The sequence below is a fragment of the Suricata suricatta genome, chromosome 6 (assembly GCF_006229205.1).
Source record: "Suricata suricatta isolate VVHF042 chromosome 6, meerkat_22Aug2017_6uvM2_HiC, whole genome shotgun sequence".
Taxonomy (NCBI): Eukaryota; Metazoa; Chordata; class Mammalia; order Carnivora; family Herpestidae; genus Suricata; species Suricata suricatta.
In genome coordinates, this window is record NC_043705.1 from 121795743 (window position 1) to 121822462 (window position 26720).

Sequence of the window (26720 nt, forward strand, 5' to 3'; positions counted from 1 at the left end):
AAATAAACATGGAAGGAAGGAAGGAAGGAAGATAAGGGAGATTTTGTTGATTTACCTATTTATCTGCTAAGTGGCTGTGGAAAGCAGATTACTAATGCCAATACTTTGAGGTGGTATCCATGTCCCATCTCCTTGACTCTAAACTGATTTGCATGTAATAGAATGTAGCAAAGATGACGCTCTTTGACTCTCAGTGAAAAGGTCAGAAACGGCCATACAACTTCCAACTGGTTTTTTGGGAATCGCCACTCTCTGAATGCCAATCATCATGCTGTGAGCAGGCAAAGCCATGTTCAGGTGTCCCAGGCTGAGTGCACCATCTGACCTTCTCAGCCCTGCTGCCATATATGTGAATGAAGAAGTGTCCATTCAGATGACTCTAGTCCCCAAGATGTGAGTGACCTGCAGGCTTCAACCCTCCCGACTGAGTCCCTGACATCTTAAAGTACAGACAACCATTGCTGCCATTCATACTGCATCCTGTCCAAACACCTGACCCATCATCTATGAGCATAACACAAAGGATATTTCACACCATCAATTTCTTGGTTGTTTGTGATACAGCAATAGTAAATAGTAACCGAGACCATCTTTGTCCAATAGCCTTTCAAATCAAGTAAAAGGCGACTATTTATATGCCATCCATGCTGTGTTTTACTAAAATTGTGGTTTAATGCTTAAAACAGCTTTTGAACTCTTGTCCCGGTTCCTTAGTTCTCTGTAAGTTCTAAGTTTAATCATACTTTTGCTCCTACTAGGTTAATGATGTGAAATAAGTCCTTTTCCTACATTGGAGATACTTGACTATGTATTTGGTCTCCTACACTCTTTCCTATGTAGAAAGCAGACCAACAAACATAACTCCCAAACTTACTGATTATTGAAACCCTGTGCTGGCTGAGAGGCAGTCTCAGAGGTGGTTTTTGGTTTTGTTTTTTAATATATTTTTGAGAGAAAGAGAGAGAATGAGCAGGGGAGGGGCAGAAGGAGAGGGAGACACAGAATCCAAAGCACGCTCCAGGCTCTGAGCTGTCGGCACAGAGCCTGATGCTGGGCTCCAACTAGCAAGCTGCAAGATCATGACCTGAACCAAAAGATGGATGCTGCATGGGCTGAGCCACCCAGTGCCCCTCGGAGTTTTTATAAATAGGATAAAGTTCTCCAAAATCAGGATGCTAATCTGAGGGAACAAGGTCCACGTTTGACTTGTACTGCTCTTTTATCTTCATATTTATTCAAATATAAATGCCAATTTCTATAGATTACAGCAGATTCACAGTTTACATATTAGTTTAAAAATATTTAAATGAAGAAGGGTGCCTGGATGGCGCAGTCCGTTAAGCTTCCAGCTCTTGTTTCACGTCAGGTCATGATCTCATGGTTCATGAATTCGAGCCCCTCATCAGGCTCTGCACTGACAGTACGGCGCCTGCTTGAGATTCTCGCTCCTCCTCTCTCTGCCCCTTCCCCCACTTGTTCTCTCTCTCAAAAAAAAAAAATAAAAACTTAAAATGAAGAAACTATTTGGTGCTCAGCATATCTGCGAAGTTAATGAGCATGAAAAACGGAGAAGCAATGCAGAAGAGGAAAGTGGGGTGATGCGGCTCAGGAGTCCCGCCTTCCATTTTCCTTTCTTTAGCAAATCTACTACAAAAGAACGCACTGTGAGGTGGCAGCTTCCGCTGTGTGGTTTCAAGCCAACTCACTATGCTGGACTCTTTCCCATCCAGAAAATAGGAATAATGTGTGTTTGTTTAACGTGATAGAGTGGGAAAGTAAGCTTTGTTTTTTTTTTGGTTTTACTTTTTATTTTAAAAATGTGAGGGGCGCCTGGGTGGCTCAGTCGGTTAAGCGGCCGACTTTGGCTCAGGTCATGATCTCACGGTTCATGGGGTTGAGCCCTGCACTGGGCTCTGTGCTGACAGCTCAGAGCCTGGAGCCTGCTTCAGATTCTGTGTCTCCCTCTCTCTCGGCCCCTCCCCCATTCATGCTGTCTGTCTCTGTCTCAAAGATAAATAAGCTATTAAAAAAAATTTAAAAAAAATGTGAGGCACCTGGATGGCTCAGATGGTTGAGCATCTGACTTTGGCTCAGGTCATGATCTCGTGGTTCGTGGGTTTGAGCCTTGGATCAGGCTCTCTGCTGTCAGCACAGAGACTGCTTTGGATCCTTGGTCTCTCTGCCCCTGCCCCCTACCTCAAAAATAAATGTATGTTTAAAAAATGTATACCCCCTTTATTCATTGAGGGGTAGGAGAAATGGCTGAAGGGGGTATACATTTTTTAAACAGAAAATCAGTAATTCTTAACTGGCCTTTCTGCTTCTAGTTACTCCCACGTCCTTTCTCCCATGCCAACTTCCTGCTGGTTAAATACCCTTGCCTACCACTATAGCTCACTTTCCTATGCAACATCATCTATGTCCATGGCCAACAAGAGATCCTGTATTCTTTAATGCCCCTCTCCCTGACCACCTCCCCCAAACACACACAAACACAACTGAAGGCTTTTCTTAGCCTGGCATCAAACCTCAAATTCCACTCTGCTCACCTCTCCCGCTGGCCTCTGTCACATCCCACACTAAAGCTTAGAGCTCTGGCCAAGCTCTTGGCTCCAGAATCCAAGATAGGCTTTCCTATTCTAACACTTAACTACTCAAGTAATATTTCCTCTCATTTTTATCTTGCCATTTCTCTGCTAACACGGCCGAATGTTGTTTTCCGCCCTTCACTTCAACAAAGTTTTACACTCGCATTCAAAGTACATCGTCTTCCTGTTGTAGGTCTTCTTACAGATAGGAAATATAGTGCGGGGCCAAGAACTTACATACTCGGTGTCTGGGTCCAAACCCTGGCTCTACAACTTATTAGCTTTGTGACCCCGGAGAAGGTATTTATCTTTGCACATCTCCATTTCCTCGTTTGTACAATAGGAGATAACACACGTTTAAAAATATTGGGCTCCCTGAACAGTTCATACTTGATGGCAGAAACTTTCATATAATTCCATAATGACCCTCCTAATAAATCTCTGGATATTTTTTAATGACTCAATACATTAAAATAGAACTTTCTAGGGGCGCCTTCGTGGCTCAGTCGGTTGAGCATCTGACTCTTGATTTTGGCTCAGGTCAGGATCCCAGGGCCACAGGATCAAGCCCTCATCTCCATGCTGAGCACGGAGCCCACTTAAGATTCTTTTTCCCTCTGCCCTCTCCCCGCTTTGCAATCTCTAAAACAAAAAAGTAAATTAATAAATAAATTTAAAAAATTAAAAGTAAATAATATAGAACTTTCTCTAACTTGGAGGGGAAAGTCCACTGTTCCTACTCATCATTACTACTCCAAATTTCTAAAGCAACTTAAATAATCAAAATACTACACACATCTAAGCACACTGTCTAATATTATCAGAGGCTAATTTTAAGTAGTCTGGATATTTTAATATATTTGAGGCAAGAGACACCACTGATTTATTTATGCCAAAACTCATAGTTCTCAAGGAAGGGCATATCTGTTATAGCCTTTCTACACTCCAATAATAGCAAACCCAAAATAAACTCCAATATCCACCCACAGGGGAAAAAACTTGGTTCCAAGAAATTATTTCTGCCTGACATCTAAAGGCAGAGGGCAGCGTTTTTTAAGTGCACAAAATGAGGGGCTGTGATGTTTATCATCAGTCTGATTTTGCGGATGGCTGTCTTGCACTGTTATCTCCTCAGTCCCTGGAAGATAGAGGGCCCCAAAAGAAAGTCCAAGAAGGCTTAACTCTGTTACTGCATACTTCTTAGTAAGAGCAACAGAGAAACCAAAACCCAGGACACTAGCAAATACAGAGAACTTTGGAAAACTCATCAATGTTCCTATTTGTGAAGCCTCATTCATTGTTCTTTTGGAGCCCACAAGGGATTCTCCCAAAATGTCTTGCCTTAGAATTTTATGATGGAGATAGATGCCAAGTGAACACACAGAAAATTCACCAAAAGGGAGACACTTTAGTTAAGCATACTATATGGAACTCTAACACATCTTCTTAGGCTATGGATTTGGACTTTAACATATATTTCAGGAATCTGTAGTCTAAACACATACTGAAAATTAGGGCAACTGGGTGGCTTAACAGTTAAACATCCAACTCTTGGTTTCGGCCCAGGTCATGATCTTATGGTTTGTGAGTTCAAGCCCCTCATTGGGTTCTACACTGATGGTGCAGAGCCTGCTTGGGTTTCTCTCTCCCCTTCTCTCTCTCTTCCCTTCTCTCACTCACTCTTTCTCAAATAAACTTAAAAATTTTTAAACACATGCTGACAATGAATTATTCCATTTATTATTAAAACAATGAAATAATAATGAAAACATGGATGCTTTGGAAATTTTGAAAGCTACATTTTCCAGGATATGTTAGATACAACTTCTTACCAGTCAGAAATATGTTCTACTAAATGTCACTAGGTGTACATCTACTGCTCTATAGTCTACAGACTCTGAGTTCAAGGACAGGGACTGTGGTCTTTACATCTGCATCCTGGCCACCTAGCACAAGGGCTGCGTGGCCAGTGATAAATAAATAAATGTTTGTCAAGTGAATGAATATTTGCCAAAGTAAAAGACACCAGAGCAAAGCCCTAAGCTTTTTCAAAGATAATGTTGCCGGTAAAAGTATTAAGGAAGTAGCCAGCCCTCATGGTTCTCCCAAGATGGTCTTCCCTCTTCTCCACGGCAACAATTTGAATATGATCTTGACATTTTCATCTTGACACCTACCTGCACTGCTAGGCATCATCTGGTTCCCTTCTGTCCATTCGAACAAATCCGAATTCCTTACGCTATCACATCTCCGACCTGAGTCCCACTCTTTGAAATGCAGTATAATATAGCAATTTAATACATGGACCCAGAAACCAGACTGACTCCACTCACAGCCCAGCGCCACCACTGAGAGCTTGGCCAAGCGACTTAATTCCTGTGTGCCTCAACCGTAAGATAAGGAGTCGTAAGACTGACCTCTCTCGTAGAGTTGTTGTGAGAGTAGAAGGAACCAAATATTTGCTAAACATTTAGAACACTGTCTGGCACAGAGTAAGCATTCGGTGAGTGTTAGCTCACACGGTTATTATCCACGCTCCTGAGGGAATGCCCATCCTGCTATTTTGAATAGTGGCTCTCTGCCTCCAGGATTGGCTGATGTTCACATCTACAATGTACACCCCACAGGCAAACCCTGGGCTGCAGCACGGATGAGACATGCTGCAGACTGCGTGCAAGTCCAGGAGTTCCAGCTGCAATGCTCCTCTGAGCCAAGCTACTAAAGTGGTTTGGACCCCGGGAAAATTCATCAATGTCTTAAGTATCTTGGACGATTTATCAGTGTCCCATTAAAATGACCTGCAGGCTATAAAATTAAGGGAAAGTTTGTATCTGCACAGGAAACCATGGAAAGATGATATCCACAAGCCAGAAACTTCGGGGAATTTCTTGTAGTTTTAGGTCAGATGGGACAAGTTTGAAGAAAGGCCAAATGGACCAATGACAATGACAAGCTGCCACTTACCCTCAGAAAAATGCCCAGAAGATATCCCAACAAAACTCCATTCGCCTAACTCAAACAGATAAATGGTGAGGGTCAGTCACTATAAGTGTGCCACAGGCCAAGAGGACAATGGAAAACCATGAGACCAGGGCGCCTGGGTGGCTCAGCCGGTTAAGCATCTGGCTTTGGCTCAAGTCATGATCTAGCGGTTCGTGGGTTGAGCCCCGCATCAGGCTCTGGGCTGGCAGCTAGCTCAGAGCCTGGAGCCTGCTTCAGATTCTGTGTCTCCCTCTCTCTCTGACCCTCCCCTACTCATGCTGCCTCTGTCTCTCAAAAATAAATAAAAAACATAAAAAAATTAAAACATCAAAAAAACAAAAAAGAAAAAAAGAAAACCATGAGACCAGCAGTGCGGGCACGTGTGGCCAGTGCCTAAGGAAGGCAACTGCACCCAGCCAAGAAGGGGACATTGCCCCCAGTGAATTTGAAGTCACTCACTGCCACTGAACTCTGGCACAGACAACTGCCCGCTGTAATCGCCTCAGATTTATACTCTCCTCAGGCTGCCAGACTTCTGGAATGGCAAAATGTAGATTGACAAAGGTAGGTATCCCTTCTACATTTTTTCCTTTTTTTTTTTTGTCTTGGCTGGAAATATTTGAATAGGAATCTTAAAATATCTGATAGAACCCATCTCCTTCCTCAGTTCCAAATGATCACAGCCTTCCCCTCTATAAATGTTAGCTGAGAGAAACAGTATTATAGGTCCTAAGAAAAGCTCCTGGAGTCCAAAGGAAGAGGACATCTTTGAGAATCAGAGCACATTTCTTCATGTAACAGAATTAGTCTTCAAGAAACCAGAGAGGTTTCCTAATGTGTGCTTTCAACTAGATTCAGGAGAAAAATAGGTCTATAAAACTTCTCTATAGAACAATCTGGAATCAAAAAAGACTACATGGAGATGCCAAATTTAAAATGTGTTGGAAATGGTGAATAGAAGACTGAAGATTCTAGGAAATTTGAAATTAAAGTAAAAGACAAATTTGACTCAAAGGAAAAGAAAAAAGACAGTAAGAAGGAAAGGAAAAAAGATATTAAAAAGGGATCCAAGCAACATAATACATGATGTAGAAATCTGAGCAAAATTAATAATTAAGAAAATAAAAGCAAACTACCATGAAATTAGAAAAGACTTATCTACAAAATTAAGTGAGTCTCTAAGTAGCAGCTAGAATTAGTGAAGGAGAGGGTGGAAGACAAGAGACCAGTATCTTGAGACACATTTTATCACTATTTTTTTAATTTGAAGGATCAAGGGAAAAACTCTATTGGTATTGAGATAGAAAACAGGTTATTTTCAAAGGGTCCCCAAATCAGGGTGCTCAGATTTCTCCAATACTTTGAATACCAGAAGACCATGGGCTGCCCCCACCAGAGTTCGGAGAGGAATCCAGCAACATACAGAATTTTATCTGACCAACAGTCCTTCGGCTGTGTGGAAAACATTCACCGAAGATGGCCTTACTTAAAGACTTTTCAAAGACATGGTCCCATTAACTAAGACATCAATAAAATAAAACAAGAACCTAGAAATTTTGGTTGATACACATTATATATCAAAGAGAAAAGTTGTTAATATGGCTATCAAACAATGAAGATATAAAATACACACTTGGAACTGGAAAGCAAGAATTCAAGGTTGACTGCCGGCATTCTATACTAAATATTTACTATTTGTTTAAGATTGAGAGAAAGCACAGCAAGCACCGGGGGGGGGGGGGGGGGGGGGAAATCCCAGGCAGGCTCCATGCTCAGTGTGGAGCCCAATGCGGGGCTCCATCCCACGAACCTGGGATCACGACCTGAGTTGAAATTAAAGAGTCGGGCACTCAACCAACTAAGCCAACCAGACGCCCCTAAACTAAACTTTTATACTCAAAGTTTCAAAATGTAAGATCCCATATGTTCCTTTGATATAGTCACCTTCCATAAAGTGCATTCTGCTGGAAGGTGGTGATCTTCTTGGAATGAAAGAATGACAGGTATTAATTCAGATAACCCCATGACTCCCCCTAGCATTTATAAAAACCAAACCATTCTCAGGACCTGCCTCCAAAACATTAGGCTAGCTCTACTTTTCCTAATTTGTCAAAAATCCTTCAAGACCAGCTGACCTGCCAGCACACCTACCGCAGCACATCCTGCACTGTGCGAATGATTTCTGGGCTTACCCTACCTCTGAATTGTTCCGTTTAGTATTCTGAGCATATCACTTACAAGACTCAGAACATAAATGCGATTCTACAGATTTTATACAATAAAGATGTGACCGATGTTAAAAAATTCTTATTAGGAAAAACTTTCATGTAACACTAGAGAGCTTTTGTGCCAAACTCACCCTGTACAGAGCTTCATGAATATACTGTAATTTAACCTGAATTTCAATCTACCTAATCAAAAGGCTCTCCAAAGTGAATCCATAACTATGGCATTTTAGGCCAGCTTAGTATCAAAAATACTTACATTTCTAACACATGAGGACGCATGCTCCAGCTCTGTCCCTGTCCCTTCAAAAGACATGAAAAGCCGCCTATCACAGAGTGTCGTGTGGGTAAAACAAGGTAGGGTGTGAAAACCACATAGGGTGTGCCTTGCACATAGTAAGTGCTAAGTAAATGTCTGCTGCCGTTGTGATCACCTGTACCATGCACCCTGCTCCATGCTAGGCCTGGAGGGGTCACAGGAAGTCAGACCCCATGGCAGGTTCCTAACCCACAGAGCTTCTAGGCTGATACTCAACTGTAGAGACTGAGACACAGATCTGCGATGCCACCATTTCTTTGCCTGCTAAGCCTCCATTCTGATTTATGGAGCTATAGGCACTTCAACCCTGTGGAAATAATTTTCCTGAAATACTTTAGTGATTCTATTAAATTACAAACTAGTCAGGATAGAAGACAGATAGCCTTTGGAAGCTCTTTCTCTGAGTTAAGAGTATTCACATTTTCTAACCTTCAAACTGAAGGCTCGATTTTTAAAGTTACTCGGAAGATTTACATTTAACAAAGGCATTTTTCCAAATTACCACATGCATTTATAAATGCCAAATAATATTTAGGACATTCAGTTGTTGGAACATAAGCCAGATTGTGAAATGAAGTAATACTTGGTAGGCCAAGTAAGGGGGGAAAAAACTAGATGCTTTACTGTTTGGAAAATATGAAATGTTAAAAAAGAAATCATCAGTAATTAAGGACATAAGACACCTGAAAGACAAAAGGGCTCATACAAGTATATATTCAAACTTTTCATTAAGCATACAATTCTTTTAAAACATTATTTTTACATATGTATAAAGGATTCCTTATTTTAAAAGTTTACAATCTACAGAAAAGCAAAAGTGGAACAGAATTGCTTTCAATTCAAGAATAACAACCCTATTAGTTTTTTGTATTTGCCCAATTTTCTTCCTATGCATACAGCAGAAGTTATGCTCTATACGCTACTTTTCTTACCAGGTAATATACGCTGAACATTTCCCTGTATCAGTGAAGAGCTCCATTAAAAGTTTTTACAGCGAGAATGGTAATGGTGTTAGCAGGTTTACATGGTTATAAACAGCTGTGTCCTGAACATCTCTGAACATCTGTGTTCATATAGGACAGTGTATGTTTAAGAATAAGTGAGATAATGCACAAATGCTGCCGGAATATTCCTAGCCTACCAGGTCACCTTCACAATTCATAAAATTATAATTTTTTTTAATCCTTCAGATAACTTATGATGTAACTCGACATACATGCTTTTCCTTCTACTAAAATGCCTTTGGGATCTAAGTGTCTATGATAAAATCTTGGTGTAGGTTCTCCTGCCGCCTCAGCATTAGAGACCAAAGCCCACTGCTGAGGACAGAGAACCTCAAAGTGACCCAACTTCTAATAAAACGGGCCCTCTACTTCCTCCAAGGTAACAGAGCCAGCCCGGTTAATACCAGCTTCCAAGTCTCCACCTGAACACTGGAGAGGGGAGAGGAAGAGTCCCTTGAGGAGAGGGCAGTGCCTTATCTTCCAGGTACACAGACTTTCCAGCTCACTCCCCACTCACCAATTGGTAGGGTTATCAAGTGATCACACAGAGAGACCGGGGGTGCCTGCAAGAAGAAAGGCCAACATCTCTTTCATTGGTTGCCATTTACTGAGACAGGGGATTGGCTCATTTCCCCCATGCCCTTCTGAACAGGAGAAAAGAGAACTGCAGAGAAAGGAGGGAAGGTAGAAGAGGAGGGAGGGGACATCAGGGAAGAAATCAACACACCCACAGTTTGGAGACGCAAGGTCAAGTAAGCTTCCTGGGACTGAAATGAACACCATGCTATGAAGCCTGATTTCAACCATCTTGCTGATACCTAACCTAGATGGCCGCCATGGGGTAAGAGGTCCCCACCAGCAAGAGGGTAGAGAGAAGGGTTTAGGAAAGGTCCAGCCAGAGGCAGAGCCCCTCCCTGAGCCAGGGAGCAGATGCACTGAGCCGGCTGATAGCCAGAGACACAGCCTCAACCAGCATGAAGAAGACGGCATCTGTATGCAGCAAAGTGTAGAGATGCTTGCTTTCCCTGCCTTACCTCCAGTGCTTCTTTTCTGTTCCCAACCTGGGGGAGGGGTGCTAGACCCCAGATGACCAAGGTGAAGCAAGAGTGAGAGAGCAAGATACCCCAACTCTCCCTTCTCTTCAAGAACTTTGAGTCAGGGTCAAGTGGCACTGGGGAAAAGGGGGATTTAAATCAAGCTGGATTCATCTCTAGAAATTTATGGAGTCTGCACGCCATGAAGGGACAGAAATGGAACAGTCAGCTGGCATGGCTGAAGGTAAAGACTGAAGAAATAAAGACCCTTTCCAAGTCATACCTCATGGACTTGAGACAGTTCAATCAATAGCTCAACTGCATCTTGAATATAGTTAAATACATGAGTTCAACGGGGGCATTACAGTGCTGAGTTAGGCCTGGGCTCAGAATCTGGCTTGGCCCATTCTTTCATTCAGTCAGTAGATATTTACTGAGCAATCTGTCTGCACTGGACAGAGCTATGCACAAGAGTAACAAAGGCCCTGTGCTCAGGAAAGTTAAATTCGGGGTGCCTGTGTGATTCATGCCACCTCGTTCTCATATTAGACCCTCCCCCCACCCAACTGACTTCTAAGAGTCCCGGAAATTAAGTATAATAAAACAAGCAGGGTTTTAGTTGTTGTTCTGTTTTGTTTTAAGCAACACACACTTCAGACAACTAAACTGAGATGAACAGCTTGGGTTTCAGAAATGCAAGTACAAGCCACACGGAAGCTTCCAAAGACAGAGGAGTTACTGCAGGCTCCTGAGCACAGGAGGGTAAGCAGCTGTAGAGGAAGCCAACCCAGGGTCTAGCTGTTAGTTACTGCCTTGTTATCATTGCTCCTACACAGCTGGGAGAAAACTCCTGCAGTGCCAAAGAAGGCTTTATTAATGACTTTCAACTATAAAGCTGGGTAAGTATTTTGCAAAATTAATGGTAAGTGCGGGTACTTTGTCTGGTGAGAGAGACTCAGAAGAACTGTGTCAATAAAAGTTGCAATAGTCATTCAACACACCCAGGACCACCGCTGTATCGACATATGCCATCAAATCCATGGGCCAGACTTTTCTAGTTACTTGTGGAGAGGAAGACCCGTCCTGGTCACTGGTCCATGGGCTAGAGCTGAGCATCACTGTGGAGTAGACGGAGAGCCCCCATCCTCCAGGCCTAGACACGGCCTTCGCGCACTACAGGCCTCTGGGGCAGTCCTGGGAAGGCCGACCATCCCTGAGCACACGATGCTGGACCTGCACTTTTCTTACCAAGGCAGCTCCAAGGGCCACCTCCACCTTGGGGCCTGTGTTCTCTCCTTGCCACAAAGTGAAGAGATAGAAAACAGTGGATGAGGCACTCACTCCACTATTCATACCCCCCACCCCGACTTTTAGTCCTATAGCACAACATGCCACTCTGGTCATGTCTGGACTCCTGGACTTCAGGCCATTCATCACTAGGGTTAATCCTCAACTTTCTTGCCTTGAACCTATGCAAACGTCACCTAACATGTGATCCTAGTGCCTTCAAGTGCCTTCTGTCAACACAGAAGACAAAGTTCACAAAGATAGGTGACCAGAGCATCTGCGACTTAACTAGTCGTTTCCTTAACTTCATTTTCCCCAACTGTTCGTAAGATGTTGCTGGCTATTTCTTTCTTTTTCTTTCTTCCTTTTTCATTTTAATCCTGTGAGGGGGGGGTGCCTGGGTGACTCAGTCAGCTAAGCATCCACTTCAGCTTAGGTCATGATCTCACAGTTACTGGGTTCAATCAAGCCCCTGATCTCACAGTTTGTGGGTTCGAGCCCCGTCAGGCTCTGTGCTGACAGCTCAGAGCCTGGAACCTGCTTCTGATTCTGTGTTTCCCTCTCTCTCTCTGCCCCTCCCGTACTCGTGCTCTGTCTCTGTCTTTCTCCCAAAACGAAATATTTTAAAATATATATATATTTTTTAAATCCTGCAAGAGTGAAGCACTTAGGCAGTTCAGTCCCCAGAGACTGCAAAACAGAATAGGAGTACACTAAGACAACTCTGCTAACCTCTGTGTAGACAGGTCAGAAAACGCAAAACCTCCCACAGGTCAAAAGCACCGGGCTATTTTCTCTCACCTGTTCTAAAATAAACAAGTATGGAGCACCTGGGTGGCTCAGTTGGTTGAATGTCTGGCTTCAGCTCAAGTCATGATCTCACGGTTCATGGGTTTGAGCCCCACATCGGGCTCTGTGCTGACAGCTCAGAGCCTGGAGCTTGCTTCAGATTCTGGGTCTTCCTCTCTTTCTGACCCTCCCCCCTCTGACACCCCCCACCCCAGCTCACGCTGTCTCTCTTGGTCTCTCAAAAAAAAATTAAAATAAATAAGTAAATGTATAAATATGCAAATAAAGAACTGTCTCCTACAAGAGTTTACCTGGTGCACACAATTGCAAAAAACTGACCATTCACTTAAGATACAAAATAACCCCCCAAATATTACTCTAATAAAATATGCTTGTTTTAGGTGACGATAAATAATGTAGTTTAAACATATGTGGGTATATTTTCTCAATTTACAACATTACATATTGGTATGTTTAAGATTTTAAAAACAAAATATAACAACAGAAAACTACAGAAAGAGATGAGGAGCATCGTACCCATAATCTGATACTCTCCTAAAAACAAAGTTCAACACTGAGCTTTATTTCCTTTTGGTCCACATTCCGAAGTGCCTCTTTTCCAGTAAACTCACTTTTGTCCTGTTTTCTTTCACTCACATAATTAAAAGCAACTTGGTGGGGCAATAACTTGTTCTTTTATAGGACATATAAAATTCCATAAGCTATTTTGAAAAAATTAACATTCTTTTGTTGCTTAGCATTTAGGTTATTTTCAGGAAGGAGCTATAAAGCACACACATATTTGTGCAAATCATGTTCAAAACTATCTTCGATAAAATTGTTTTCCATAAAGGACACTAGAAAAGTGCAAGGGCATCGGGTATCATCTGGTAGAAAATGTTCACAGTAATATAACAATGGGCAAAAATGTGCAGTTTACTTTAATATTATGGAAATATTTAAACATATCCAAGAGTAAAGAAAGTCACTTATCATCCTCTTCAATGACTACCAACTGGTGGCTGTCTCGTTTCATTTCTATTCCCACTCTAAATTCCTCCCTCCCCAGCTCTTGTGCAGTCAATCCCGGACCACAGAACACAGCTCCGACAGACACTTCAGCATGTCTCTACACAGTAAGAACTTTTCTTTGTTTATTTATGTATTTATTTTAACACTTACCTATTTTTGAAAGACAGAGCAAAAGTGGGGGCGGGGGAGACAGAGACGAGACACAGAATCTGAAGCAGGCTCCAGGCTCTGAGCTGTCAGCACAGAGCCCAATACAGGGCTCAAACCCACCAACGATGAGATCATGACCTGAGCTGAAGTTGTATGCTCAACTGGCTGAGCCACCCAGCTGCCCTACGAACTTTTTTTTAAGAATATGAACACAATATCATATCTTAGAAAATTAGGGCAATGCTTAAACACATCATCTAGTCAATGTCCAAAATTTCCCTATCATCTCAAATTTTTTTTTTTTTGGTTTCTTGGAATCCTAACACAAACAAGTTTTCTGCATTATAAATGGTGGTTCTATCCCTTCACATCTCTTAATTTGTAAATCCTCCTCTGCTCCTATCATGTTTTTCTTTAATTTACTTGCTGAAGAAATGAGGTCACTGTCTTACAGCATTTATACTGACTGAATATCATAAGAACACGCAACCTGTTCCTCTATGTCCTTTATTTCCTCTAAATTCAATTTTTGGGCAGCAATAAGTACTTGTTGGGAAGTGCTGGGTACTTCCATTAGCAAGCACATAATGTGTGGTTTCCCCGTTTGTCTCAAGTTAGTGAGACCTTTGGGTTTTTTAACTTTGTATTAGAAAAAATTGCAATATTTTTTTAATTCAAACCAAAAAAGAGAAAAGAACATAATGAATCTCCATTTAAACGTCACCCAGTCTAACAAATATTAAGTCATGTCCTTCTCCCTTGTTTTACCATATCTATTCCTTCATTCATTTCCCTTCCTTCACAACCTGGACTACTTTGAAGTGTAAGGATGCAGGCCTGAATCAAACTGACTCCATGAAAGGGTTCAAGTTTTCCCTCTGACCTTGGACGCCTAGGTGTCCATTTCTCAGAATCATTAGACAATAGAAGGGTACACATTGCCCCAGGAAGGAGGGACCACCCTTGTAACACCCAATCAGGAAAGGCCAGCTAACACCTTTAACATTCCTAAGGGCAGGCCTAAAGATGCAGGCTATAGGTAATCACCTATTGCTTAAGACTAGTCACGCCCTATGTGAGGGTCCTGGGTCCACTCTGTGATTGGTCAATACTCTAAATATTGTAACAATGGTAAAGGTAACAATGTATATGGTTAAAGTTACTGCCAATAATCATAGGCGATAGTGATTGGGTCACTACCTGTGTCACAATTTCCTGTAACTCCCTCTTCCCAAACCCATAAAGGCCCTGCCTCCTCTTTGTTCAGGGCTCTCAGCATGGATCCACCACACCGGTAAAGTCTGTGAGCCCAGCCTAAGCCCCTAATAATAAAGCCCTTTGCTTTTATATGCGTGACTCGGTCTCCCTGGCGGTCTCTGGTTTTTGGGGATGATATTGAAACTTGGGCATAACATACGCAAATCCCAGACATCATATAATTTCATCTCTCAATATATCTCTAAAAGAATGATTTTTAAAAATACTATTATTACACCTAAGGCTTTCAGGAATAATTTCTTAATACCATTGAATATCTGACAGATCTCACATTTCTCTGGCCATATTAGAAGATGTTTTTGGCATTTGATTCTCATCTACAGGGTTTGATTATCGGCAAGGTGAGAACACATTCAACGTGTTCAGCTACCGGCTGTGAATTGTTTTCTGGTATCCTCTGCTTGTTCTGAATTGAGTTGATGGGTTGACAATAATAAAGACTGATGGCCATTTTTGCCACAAATACTTTCTGGGTCTGTTCTTTGCCTACTAATAGGAGGTGAAGAGGGGCAGTGTGCCCTCCTGTCCATCTAATACCCAATGAATTTAAGCTAATTTAAATGTACTTTGTGATTCTTTCTATGCTCAGAATGCCTTCCTTCTTTCAAAGATATAATGAATATTCAATTCCATTTTCTTCTAGTAATCTGCTTTAAGGACATTCAGGCCTTATATCCTCAGGAAGCTACTAGGTTTATATAAACTCCAAATTTATTTCCATGATCCCTAAATCACAGACACCAATAGGAAACAAAGAGTTTCCCAAAAAAGTGGTGTATTTCTAAGTGATTTGAATCCTTTTGCAAACTACCCATACATATATTTCCATCTGTTCCTAAAGAAAAATGTCAATCCCTTCTAGGGAAAGGCGAGCCCTGTCACCTGGTTTTAAAGCACTTTAAATAATTAGGGTGTTAATTAGTTTTGCGCCAGAATGAAAAGTAGGGATTGATTTAAATCACAATGAAGATGGTCGGGGGAGGGGTGGTTTAATGGTTTCTTCTTTAACAGTTACCAACACGTTTTAAATAGACCCTGGCCCTTTTAAAAGGAGGGCATTTGTGCTGCCTAAGTTTAGTTACCTAGGAGACCCCCACCTCTCCATTCTACCAAAGCCTCCTGCCTCAGAAAGGCAGCTTCAATTTAATAGATGGCTACTTTTAAGCTTCAGTCGAATGGACAGTAGAAGTAACAGAAGAAAAGTAAAATTCAAACATCACCTCAACTACAGTCCAAGATTTTTATGCAGTAATTTCAATGGTAGCAAAGTAGGATTCTGATGCAAAATCCGCCCCCCCCCACCTATATAAACTAAGCTACACGTCTCATCGTTTTTCTATATTCTGCTTAAGATACCTAGGCAAAAAAGAACAGACTAAGTGATTTATGAAGCAAGTATAGCAAGTGTTGAAATTCTGAAGCATTGTGTAAATACAATGGAGTCCACAGTTGACGTCACACTTAATGCCTGTGTCATCAACAGAAACACAGAGGTAATGAGTGCACTGTGATTGAATGTGTGGTCAACTCATTCATATTAAAACAAAAGGTCGGCTGAAAGAATTAAGTGAGGCTATACATGTAAAAGTACATGATTATTAATACCACCACTTGGAAGTGAGCTTGTATCAAATCACCTTCTGAAATCCCACTGTTTTTACTTACAGCTTGAGACCAGGCTACCACATTTGCCTTAGCACCACGTGATGGTTAACTTTGCGTGTCAAATTGGCTAGGCTCTGGTGCCCACATATTTGGTCAAATACCAGCCTAGATATTGCTGTGAAGGTATTTCTTGGATGTGATCGATATTTAAATCAGCAGATTTTGAAGAAGATTACTCTCCAGAATACGGATGGGCCTCATCCAATCAGTTGAAGACCACAAAAGACTGGGATGCCCCCCAAAAAGAATTCTGACATCAGACTTGAAGATGGACTAACTCCATGGGGGGCCTGGGGGGCTCAGTCAGTTGAGCATCCAACTTTAGCCCTGGTCATGATCTCAAAGTTCGTGAGTTCAAGCCCCACATCAGGCTCAAGCCCTGCATCAGGCTCCGTGCTGACAACTCAGAGCCTGGAGCCTGCTTCAGATTCTGTGTCTCCCTCTCTCTGCCCCTCCCCAACTCATGCTCTGACTCAAAAAATAAACATTAAAAAAATTTTTTTTAAATGTAATAACTCTTGGGGCACCTGAGTGGCTCAGTCAGTTAAGCGTCCAACTTAGGCTCAGGTCATGATTTCATCACTCGTGAGTTCAAGCCCCACGTCAGGCTCTGTGTTGACAGGTCGGAGTCTGGAGCCTGCTTCAGATTCTGTGTCTGCCTCTCTCTCTATCCCTCCTCCACTCACACTCTGTCTCTCACTCTCTATTTCTCTCTCTGTCTCCCCTCTCTCTCAAAAATAAACAAACATTTAGAGAAATTTTAATAGAAAAAAATAACAAGAGTCTCTAGATAGGCAGAGAGGAAGGGGTGTGATTGGTTCCGGGTCTCTAGAGAGCTCTAACAACTGCAGACCATCGCCACCCTGTAGAGCTGACCTATAAAAGTAAAATTAAGTTTGTATTTATCTGGTTGTTTCTACATCACATAAACACGGCTTTACACACTTTCATTAAAATTCGAGGGCATGTTTACTAAAGCTGCCCTAAATACCATAGACTGGGGGGCTTAACCAACAGAAATTTCCTCACAGTTCTCGAGGCTGGAAAGCCCAAGATTAAGGAGCCAGCAGGTTTGGCTTCTTCTGAGGCCCCACTCCTTGGCTTGCCATGGCCACCCTTTCACCGTGTCCTCCACGGTCTTTTCTGCACGCCTCCGTATCCCTGCCGTCTCTGTGTGTCCAAACGTCTGAAACCGGTCAGACCGGGTTAGGGCCCAGGCTAAAGGTTTCATTTTAACCTACTCACCCTTTCAAAGGTCCTAATACAGTCACCTTCAGACCTACTGGGGTGGGCTCCAACATATGAATTGGCAAGGGGGTGTCAAATTTAGCCCATAACAGAGGGTCTGGTTGGAAAAATCTGCTTTACGATATATGCTGTATGGCATTCATGAAACTCACTTTTGGGGGGAGGCACTCAAGGTGCTCTAGCTTTCCTCTAGGGCAGCCAGACGTGTCCAGGAGAGGGACGCCTGGGTGGCTCAGCCGGGTAAGCATCTGAGTTCTTGATTTCAACTCCAGTCATGATCTCAGTCTGTGAGATCAAGACCACATTGGGCTCTGCTATAACAGCATCGGGCCTGCTAGGGATGCACTCACATGCGTGCGCATGCTCTCTGTCTCAAAATAAATAAACAATAAAAGTGTCCAGGGGCGCCTGAGTGGTTTAGTCGGTTAAGCGTCCGACTTTGGCTCAGGTCATGATCTCATGGTTCGTGGGTACCATTCCTACATCAGGCTCTGTGCTGACAGCTCAGAGCCTGGAGGCTGCTTCTGATTCTGTCTCCCTCTCTCTCTCTGCCCTTTCCCCATTCATTCTCTCTGTCTCTTAAAAATAAATGTTTGAAACAAAAAATAGTGTCAAGAAAAACACACAAAGATACTTAGATTGACAAAGAAAATAAGAGACGATTAAATAACAGCCACAAATCCAAGGCATACAGACATTTTGAATATAAGGCACTGATTTGTCACATGAGCAATAGTTTGTGTCCTGCTCAGGTGTCCTATTTGAGCCTGCTTAATGGTCTGTCCCCCAGGCTGGTTAGTAATAATGGAATCAGCTGCCAAAGCCCTCTTTAAGCCCAGAGCTAGCTGGGCATGATGTAAAATCCTTGTAAATACAGATTAAAAATGTAGTTTTGACCACAAGCTATCCAGTTCTCCAGATCTGACAGGCAATTATCTGCAGGAATGCAAGGGACACTGCAGGCCTTAGGAAAGACAGAGGAAAAAAGGCAAGGCATTGGGAAGACAAAGAAAAAAACAGAAAGGAGGTGAGAGAAAGGACAGAAGAAAATGACAAGAAATAGAAAGTCTGGGAAGGCAGGTCTCCGTCCCTTCTCTCAGTGACACTGTACCGTGTCAGAGTCCTACGTCTAATAACAAAAATGCCAGAACAACATGTGAATGACACATGGATACTTCCAAAGACTCTTCACCTGTTACCCCTCATGCACCCCAAACAGCCTGGTGAGACCTCATAGAAGGACTATCAGTTTTATTTGACAGATTTACAATCTGAGACAGTCATTCAAGTGTCTTGCAGAGTCTGGAAGCGATGAACGTGTAAGAGGCTAACCCTATTCCGTATTAATGACCAACAACTAGAGCTTATCACTCCACCATCCGTCCCCTAAACAGCTGCTTCACACATAACTGAACTATGTGATACATATGTATTTTTTAAATTCTGTGTTCACTCTTTCTCTACAACATTTCTTTTTTGGTCCATCCTCCCAAGAGCTTAGTTTGTTCAGCTTCATGGAGATCTCACTACAAACCAGCTGCAGGAGAAGTGGCAGAGAAAGGATTATTTACTGGGAGAAAATGAGGGGGATGCTACCAGAAGAACTCTGATCCCGGAGAAGTCAGCTGTTCTTCCCCAGAGTTGACCTTCCAAACACTACAATGTTCTGGAACAATCAGAGTTAAAAATGAATCTCAGGAAAAAATAGAATTGGTGACGTTTTATTAACGGAGGTGAGGTGGGACAGAGCTTTTTGTCATGAAAGAAGATTCTAGCACTAGAGGAAGAAAAGAGCCAGTCCTTGGCTTCCTGTGTGTATCCTGCACCTTTGAGTTCAGTTACCAACAAGCCACTGACAACCAGACATTTCGGTGACTTTTAGATAAAAACCCAGGCTCACGTTCAAAGCTGCAAAATGATACCTTTCCTGGGACAGAGTTCAAAGTCCTGTATCCCAGGCCTTTTGGGTAAGGTCTTAGATTTTGGTAAGCACACCTCCTGGCGTGCTACTGCAATAACCCAGGGAACACTAGTGCTAGAACATTCTAGAGGCTCCTATAAACTTATGGACCGCTCATATACTATGTCACATTATACTTTCCAAAAATGGCCCAGCAAGATTTCTGGTCCCATCTGCTCTTCCAGAACTTTGCCACCTGCATCAAGAGGCATAGTGCATTTCTCCTCAGCTGGCAGGACTTTATGATAGTTTTAAGTGATGGAATCTGGCAGAAGTGACACCATGTAACTTCCAGATTCAGTCAAAAAGAGTGACACAGTTTCTGGTTTGTTCTCTCTCAAGATGATTCCCTTAGAACCCAGTTACCACACTGCAAGGAAGCCCAGGCCACATATCAATGTTTTGGCCAAAAGCTTCAGCTAAGGTCTTAGACATGGGCTAGGGCATGCATCAACCCCCAGACGTTGGTGCAGTGAACCACCAGGTGATTCCCACCCCCAGCCCTCAAGGCTTCCCAGCTGAAGTCCCGCATCATGGATCAAGAGACAAGCTGTCCCCGTGTAATAAATGTTTGTTTTATGTCACTAACTTTGTCATCAGTTAAACAGACCTAGTAACTAGAACGTACATTACAGCCCAAGTTAATACCCAGAGGCAGAAAAAATTACGTGGTTTTATGCATTTTTGGCCTTGGATCTGTCCTAGAGATAAGGAGGAACAGGTAGGAGGGGGCATACAAACATTTAAGTGCCACCTTCCCCATGCCAGATACCCTGTGAGGCACAAGAAAACTTCGAAACTTCAATTCCTCCAAAGTCCTATGAGATTTAAGTGTGATATCCATTTAAAGATGAAGGAGCAGAGGCACTGAAAGTTTTAATAACTTATCCAGGATCATACAGAAAGTAGTAGAGTTGGAGGGTGAACCCATTATCTGATACCTGACTCTAAAACTCAATCTTTCTGCTGTCCCAGTAGAGTCCAAACTGGGGGCATTGGCCCTAGTGTTTGCGGGGGTGGGGGTGGGGGGGTAGTACTTAAATTTGGTGAGGAATGAAAAAAATTCCCTTAATCCCTGAGCACTAATCACTATGTGTACTATGCCCCCTGCCACACACAATTTTCAATACAGTAAATTCCATAATGATAATTCAAATTCATTTCACTTGATCTTGGTTTTGATTATGATCTTGGTATTGATTATATATCTTTGGAACCACAGATAATAATAAAATAGTCCCTAGAAGTTAAAGGTCCATGAAATTTCCATATGTATATTAGAACAGGGTTTTCATGGGGTACCTGGGTGGCTCAGTCAGTTTGGTGTCTGACTTTGGCTCAGGTCATGATCTCGCAGTTTGTGGGAGCGAGCCCTATGTCGGGCTCTGTGCTGACAGCTAGCTCAGAGCCTGGAGCCTTCTTCAGATTCTGTGTCTCCCCCTCTCTCTGCCCCTCCCATGTTCATGCTCTCTGTCTCTCAATAATAAATAAAAAAATGTTAAAAAAAAAAAAAAGAACAGGGTTTTCATGCTTAAAAATGTTGGGAACTACCAACTACACACCTCCTTGTGTGTGTTTACCATTCTGCCTGGTAAGCTGGATAACTGTTACCACAGGAAAACACTCGTGAATGACCAGCATTCCATCTGGGTGTATTTATTCAGTAAAGGTGGTTACCAAGGGATCACTCTTAAAATAGTCGGCTTTGAGAAGAGAGGTCTTGGGGCGCCTGGGTGGCTCAGTTGGTTAAGCACCCGACTTCAGCTCAGGTCATGATCTCACGGTTTGTGGGCTTGAGGCCCAACGTCGGGCTCTGTGCAGACAGCTCGGGGCCTGGAGCCTGTTTCAGGTTCTGTGTCTCCCTCTCTCTCTGCCCCTTCCCCACTCATGCTCTGTTTCTCTCTGTATTAATAATAAACACTAAAAAAAAAAAAAAAGACAGAACAGAGGTCCCCTCAGCCATTACTCATTAATTGCTAATTGCTCTTCCCAGTGAGCCCAAGCCAGCATTTGTCTTTGGCTAATGGTGATGTATGTGCCTCTCCATTCTGCACACGTGGCAGCAAGGACAGGGATGAAGGCAAGGAAGCATGAGCCTCTGTCCTCTCCCTGCCCTGCCTCTGTCTTTCAGGATATCCTCCTAAGCAAGCATTCACTTCCCCCAGGGTGGGAAGGAAGTGGTGATAGATTTGGGAACAACTTCATTACCCATCAGGAATGCAGAGCAAGTTCACTGCCCTCCCTGAGAAATGGGAACCAGTGCCGCTCAGATCTGGGCTCAAGAGGCAAGAATGCTGGTACTTAACGCTCCCTAGAAAAGCCTCCTTCAACAAAAGACTGAAAACTTCACCGGAGTCCTTTGCTCTCACATTCACAGTGGGGGCCTTGCTTGGGGACGCACGTCCCACCATGTGACCACCCCCAGGCTCCTCTCCTGCCACCATCAAGCTCTCAAATCACTGCATTCCACAAGGATTTTTTTCTTCCCCAAATGAGGGGAGAAAACGGAAGGAAAATACAATGTCTACTAAAGTTGGTTTATGTCAAAACAACTAAGAAATTCCCACTCACAAAACTACAGTGAAATTGCATCTAGATCTTTTAAGTCTATGTTTTTTACTTGTAAGCTCTTCAACTCTGGTTAAATGGGGAAAGAAGAAAAGTGCTCTTAAAACTCTTGAGTCTTACTCATTTTAGGCATGTGAACAATGGTAAGATATTCTTTTTTGGTAATTCTAAAATATATAGTGCCAAAATGACCCACCAATTAACCACGGTTTAATTCATAAGTGAAGGAAAGGTCTTTCGTCTTATAAAGTGCACAAAAAGAATCCATTACACCAACACAGTAGATGTACGACTTTAAGAGGCACATAGTGGCCACGGGCAGTCCGAGAACATTTCTCCCAACCTTAGAGGGGAAACATTGCACCCGTTACAAGAAATGCATGGTTGGACTCAGGAGGAGGAGGAGGAGGCTTTAGCCTGGCGGTCCCCCATTCTTCCCTAAACGTCACTAGATCTCCCGACCTTGGAGGAAGGCTGAAGAGAACAGCTTTCATGGACATCCAGTCTCACCAGGCTTCTCTCTTTCCTTTTAAAGAAAAAGGACGTAGAAACCCAGAGGAGGAAGCAGAGGGTACTAAAAGTGGGAGAAAAGATATGTTAAGAAATTAACCCCAAATTTATAATTAGCTATCCACATGAGAAAAACTGCTGACCTTCCTCGGAGTCTTTTCTGAATGGAAGCAGAGATGCTAGCCCAGAGCAGACAACGGGATGTTCCCAAGGGTAGTGGTCCCGGCCAAGGAGCCTCTGCCTCACCTGCATTATGCAACCCAATTCCCACTTCTCTCACAAGATGGGGGCATGTACCCAAACTTATCCTCTAAAAGCTTTGCCTTTTCTATAACACAGAAGAGCTGCCTAGTGGTCTCCTCTTTTGCCACCAACAACTCCAGATGTATGTTATCAGGCCTCTCCAAGGTCAGGCTTCTTCATGGATTTCAAATTCCTAGAGGACAGGAAATATGGTTGTTTTTTTTGTACAGCATTACAACTACCCAAATACTGCATATAGATACATAAATTTCTATCAGGAAGTCCTCTTTAAAAAAAAAAAAACTCATTTCCTTTAAAGTTTCTGGCCTCATAAGAATTAGGGGAGACTGATGAATCCATCCTTAATGTATTAAGTGAGGTAACTGGGGGTCATTCATTCATTTACTCATTCATTCAACAAGGATTTACTGAGCATGGCTTATGTGCTAGGCCAGGGATTTGGCAGTGAACTTGCCAACGCCTATGTCCTTGTAGGGCGGCTGCTCTAGGGGAAGAAACAGGAAGGCCATAAACAAATATATTATAAATAGACAGGTATTATATTGAAAGTGATACACATTTAAGAAGTTAAAGTGAGGGGTGCCTGGGTGGCTCAGTGGGTTGAGCATCCGACTTCGGCTCAAGTCATGATCTCAGGGTTCGTGGGTTCAAGCCTCACATCGGGCTCTGTCTGACAGCTCAGAGCCTTGAGCCTGCCTTCAGATTCTGTGTCTCCCTCTCTCTCTGACCCTCCCCTGCTCACGCTGTTTCTCTCTCAAAAATAAATAAAACATTAAGAAAATTTAATAAATTAAAATGAGAATAAGAAGGGACAGGAGAATTTTATGTGGGGATGCTGAGGCATCAAGGAAGACTTCTTTAGAATCTGAGGAAAGGAGGCGGGAAGTGTGGGGAAGAGCCTTCCAGGCTGGGAAAAGCCAGGAAAGGCCCTGAGGCTCTGAGAAGGTCAGGGTGGGCTCGGAAATGCAAATGAGTATGTTTACCCAACAAACACACCACCTGAGGCCAGAGGGGGCTTAATTGGAGGGGGGACACCTTTGGACCAGGGCTGCGGGCCATAACACTGACCCGAAAGGATCAGAGCCACAGGGAGCAAGAGAAACAGAAAGCTGAATGCTGGCAAGAGACGGGCGTTGCCCGGACCAACGGCTAACAGGACAGTGAGAGACATCTGTGGACCTATTCTGAAGATAAAACTAGTAGGCTTTGCTGATGTGACAGCTATTAGGCATCTGAAATAGACAGGGTGGGGTCAAGTCCCAGCTCTGCCACCTCCAGGAGCTGTGTGACCTTGAAGGAAAGACTTAACTTCTCCCAGTCTCAGTTCCTTCCGTAAAATGGGAGAACACCACTTCCGGGCAAAGTTATAGAACTGCTAGACAAAAGCACCTATTAGAATACCTGAGTATTACTTAAAAAAAATAAATTCTTCTTTATCCCTGGTTAACCCAAATAGCCCCTGACCCCAACAAAATAGCATTCTTGCAGGAAGATGTGAGGAGAGTTTTCATGGTCCTAAGGTCCCCTTCTTGGATCCACCTTTTCTTTGATGGTCAGAGCTGACTTTCATGACGTGTTTACACTTTCAGCCCAGCTGTTGTTTTCAAAGTTGGGTTACTGCACTTCTAATCTTAATAGAATCAGGAACCACCATCTCACCCCTTATCGGAGAGTAGGACAGAAACATTAAGTGAAAAACAGAATCCTGGGGCTAAGAATTCCTGACAATGCCAGAAAGGTATTTGGAATAGTGTTTCCAATTGCATATTCAAAACCTCTGCTCTTGTACTCAACAGAAGAGGGTTAATTATTATTATATATTACTGGCTTTTAAAGCTGGGAGCTCTTGCCTCCTTTCCTGTCCAATAATTACAGTTAGGCCAGTATTTCTAACTTATGTCAACATATGATCAAGATCATATTGACCTTGAGTCCAGCGAGAAGTGAAACCACTCAGCCCTGAAAACCAAACAGAAAATCACTCTCTCCTCCTGGCTGGAATGCCCACTAGAAGGTACATACACTTAACTGTGTTGCCTCCACTTTCCCATTTCAATCCACTGCCACATTTGCATGGTTTCCTCCCTAAAAACATGCAATTATTTTGCAAATCTCATTTGTGATTAATGTGACTTAACAGCTATTCTAAATAACAATGGCTTGAGGAACAGAAACCATAAAGTGGAGGTCTAAAGTGACATTAATAGATGGTTTAAAATGATAGAGAAATCTAATAGCATCTTTATAGTTGAAACTTAGAAACCCATTTGAAGAATTCAAACAGTTCTAATAGAACTATTGTAAGGACTCAGGTCTGAATCAAACTGACTCCATGACAGGCTTCCAGTTTCCTTTCTGTCCCTGGAGGCCTAGGTGTTGAGTTTCTCAGAATCATTAGACAATAAAAGGGCACACATTGCCCAAGGCAGGAGGGACCACCCTTAACATTTCTAAGGGCAGGCCTATAAATAGAAGCTATAGGTAATCACTTATTGCTTAAGGCTAGTTACACCCTACCTGAGGGTCCTGGGTCCTGGGTCCACTCTGTAATTGGTTAATACTCTAAATGTTGTGATTGGATCACTGTACCTGTGTCACAATTTCCTGTAACACCCCCTTCCCAAACCCATAAAGGCCCTACCCCCGCTTTGTTCGGGGCTCTCAGCACGGATCCACTGTGCTGGTGAAGTCTGTGAGCCCGAGCTTATAAGCCCGTAATAATAATAAAGCCCTTTGCCTTTGCATGCGTGACTCAGTCTCCCTGGCAGTCTCTGGTTTTTGGGGATGACAATGAAATCTTGGGCATAACACTATAACTCATTGTTCAAAAAGAAAATAAGGGGCACCAGGGTGGCTCACTCGGTCAAGCATCTGACTCTTGATTTCTGCTCAGGTCAGGATGTCATGGTTTGTGAGTTTGAGCCCCCGATTGGGCTGTGCACTGACAATGTGGAGTCTGCTTAGGATATTCTCTCTCTCTCTCTGTTCCTCTCCTGCTTATGTGTATGCTCAGAGAAGAGGAGAGAAGAGAAGAGAAGAGAATGAAGTGAGGAGAAAAGAAGTGAAGTGAAGAGAAGAGAAAAAAACTTGAGGTGCCTGGGTGGTTCAGTCGCTTAAGGGTCTGACATGCGCTCAGGTCATGATCTCATGGTTCGTTGGTTTGAGCCTTGTGTCCGGCTCTGTGCTGACAGCTCAGAGCCTGGAGCCTGTTTCATATTCTGTGTCTCCCTCCCCTGCTCATGACCTGTCTGTCTCTTTCTCTCTTTTCTCTTTCAAACGTTAAAAAAAAAAAAGAGAGAGAGAGAAAACCTCAAATAGGGCAATGTAGATCCGAAAAGGATTATCTCAGGAAATTATACCCAGAGAAGATGAAAATATTAAACAGTTAATTGGTGAAAAAAGAAGTCAAGCTTGAGGATCTTCCTTTTTAAAAGTTTTATTTTGGTAGCTCCTGATAGCCAGCCTCGAGGTTCTCGCGAGATCCGTCGCCTCAATACCAAGCGCCTGTGTCTGGCAGAGCCGGTGTGAGAGAGGAAGAGACCATCCTTCCCTGCTGCCCGGATAACCAAGGGTTTTGGCCGGACCTTGGAGCACACACCGAGAGAGTGAGGAGCCAGGCGAAAAGCACAGACTATGGCGCTGAAACGGATTAATAAGGAACTTAGTGATTTGGCCCGTGACCCTCCAGCACAATGTTCTGCAGGTCCAGTTGGGGATGATATGTTTCATTGGCAAGCCACAATTATGGGACCTAATGACAGCCCATATCAAGGTGGTGTATTCTTTCTGACAATTCATTTTCCTACAGACTACCCCT

General features: G+C 43.0%; 1 protein-coding gene and 1 long non-coding RNA gene across 7 annotated transcripts in view; both read right to left on the reverse strand.

The window, feature by feature from the left end:
- RAI14 (retinoic acid induced 14) overlaps positions 1–26720 on the reverse strand; it is a 151838-nt gene that overhangs the window by 68102 nt on the left and 57016 nt on the right. The gene's annotated exons all lie outside the window — the stretch shown is intronic.
- Positions 22422–26720, reverse strand: part of LOC115293241 — a 19092-nt gene continuing 14793 nt past the window's right edge. The window contains exons 2-3 of the long non-coding RNA XR_003909438.1: positions 22783–23075; positions 22422–22703 (exon numbers count right to left, since the gene is read on the reverse strand). This is a non-coding gene — a long non-coding RNA (uncharacterized LOC115293241). The remainder of the gene's footprint in view (positions 22704–22782; positions 23076–26720) is intronic.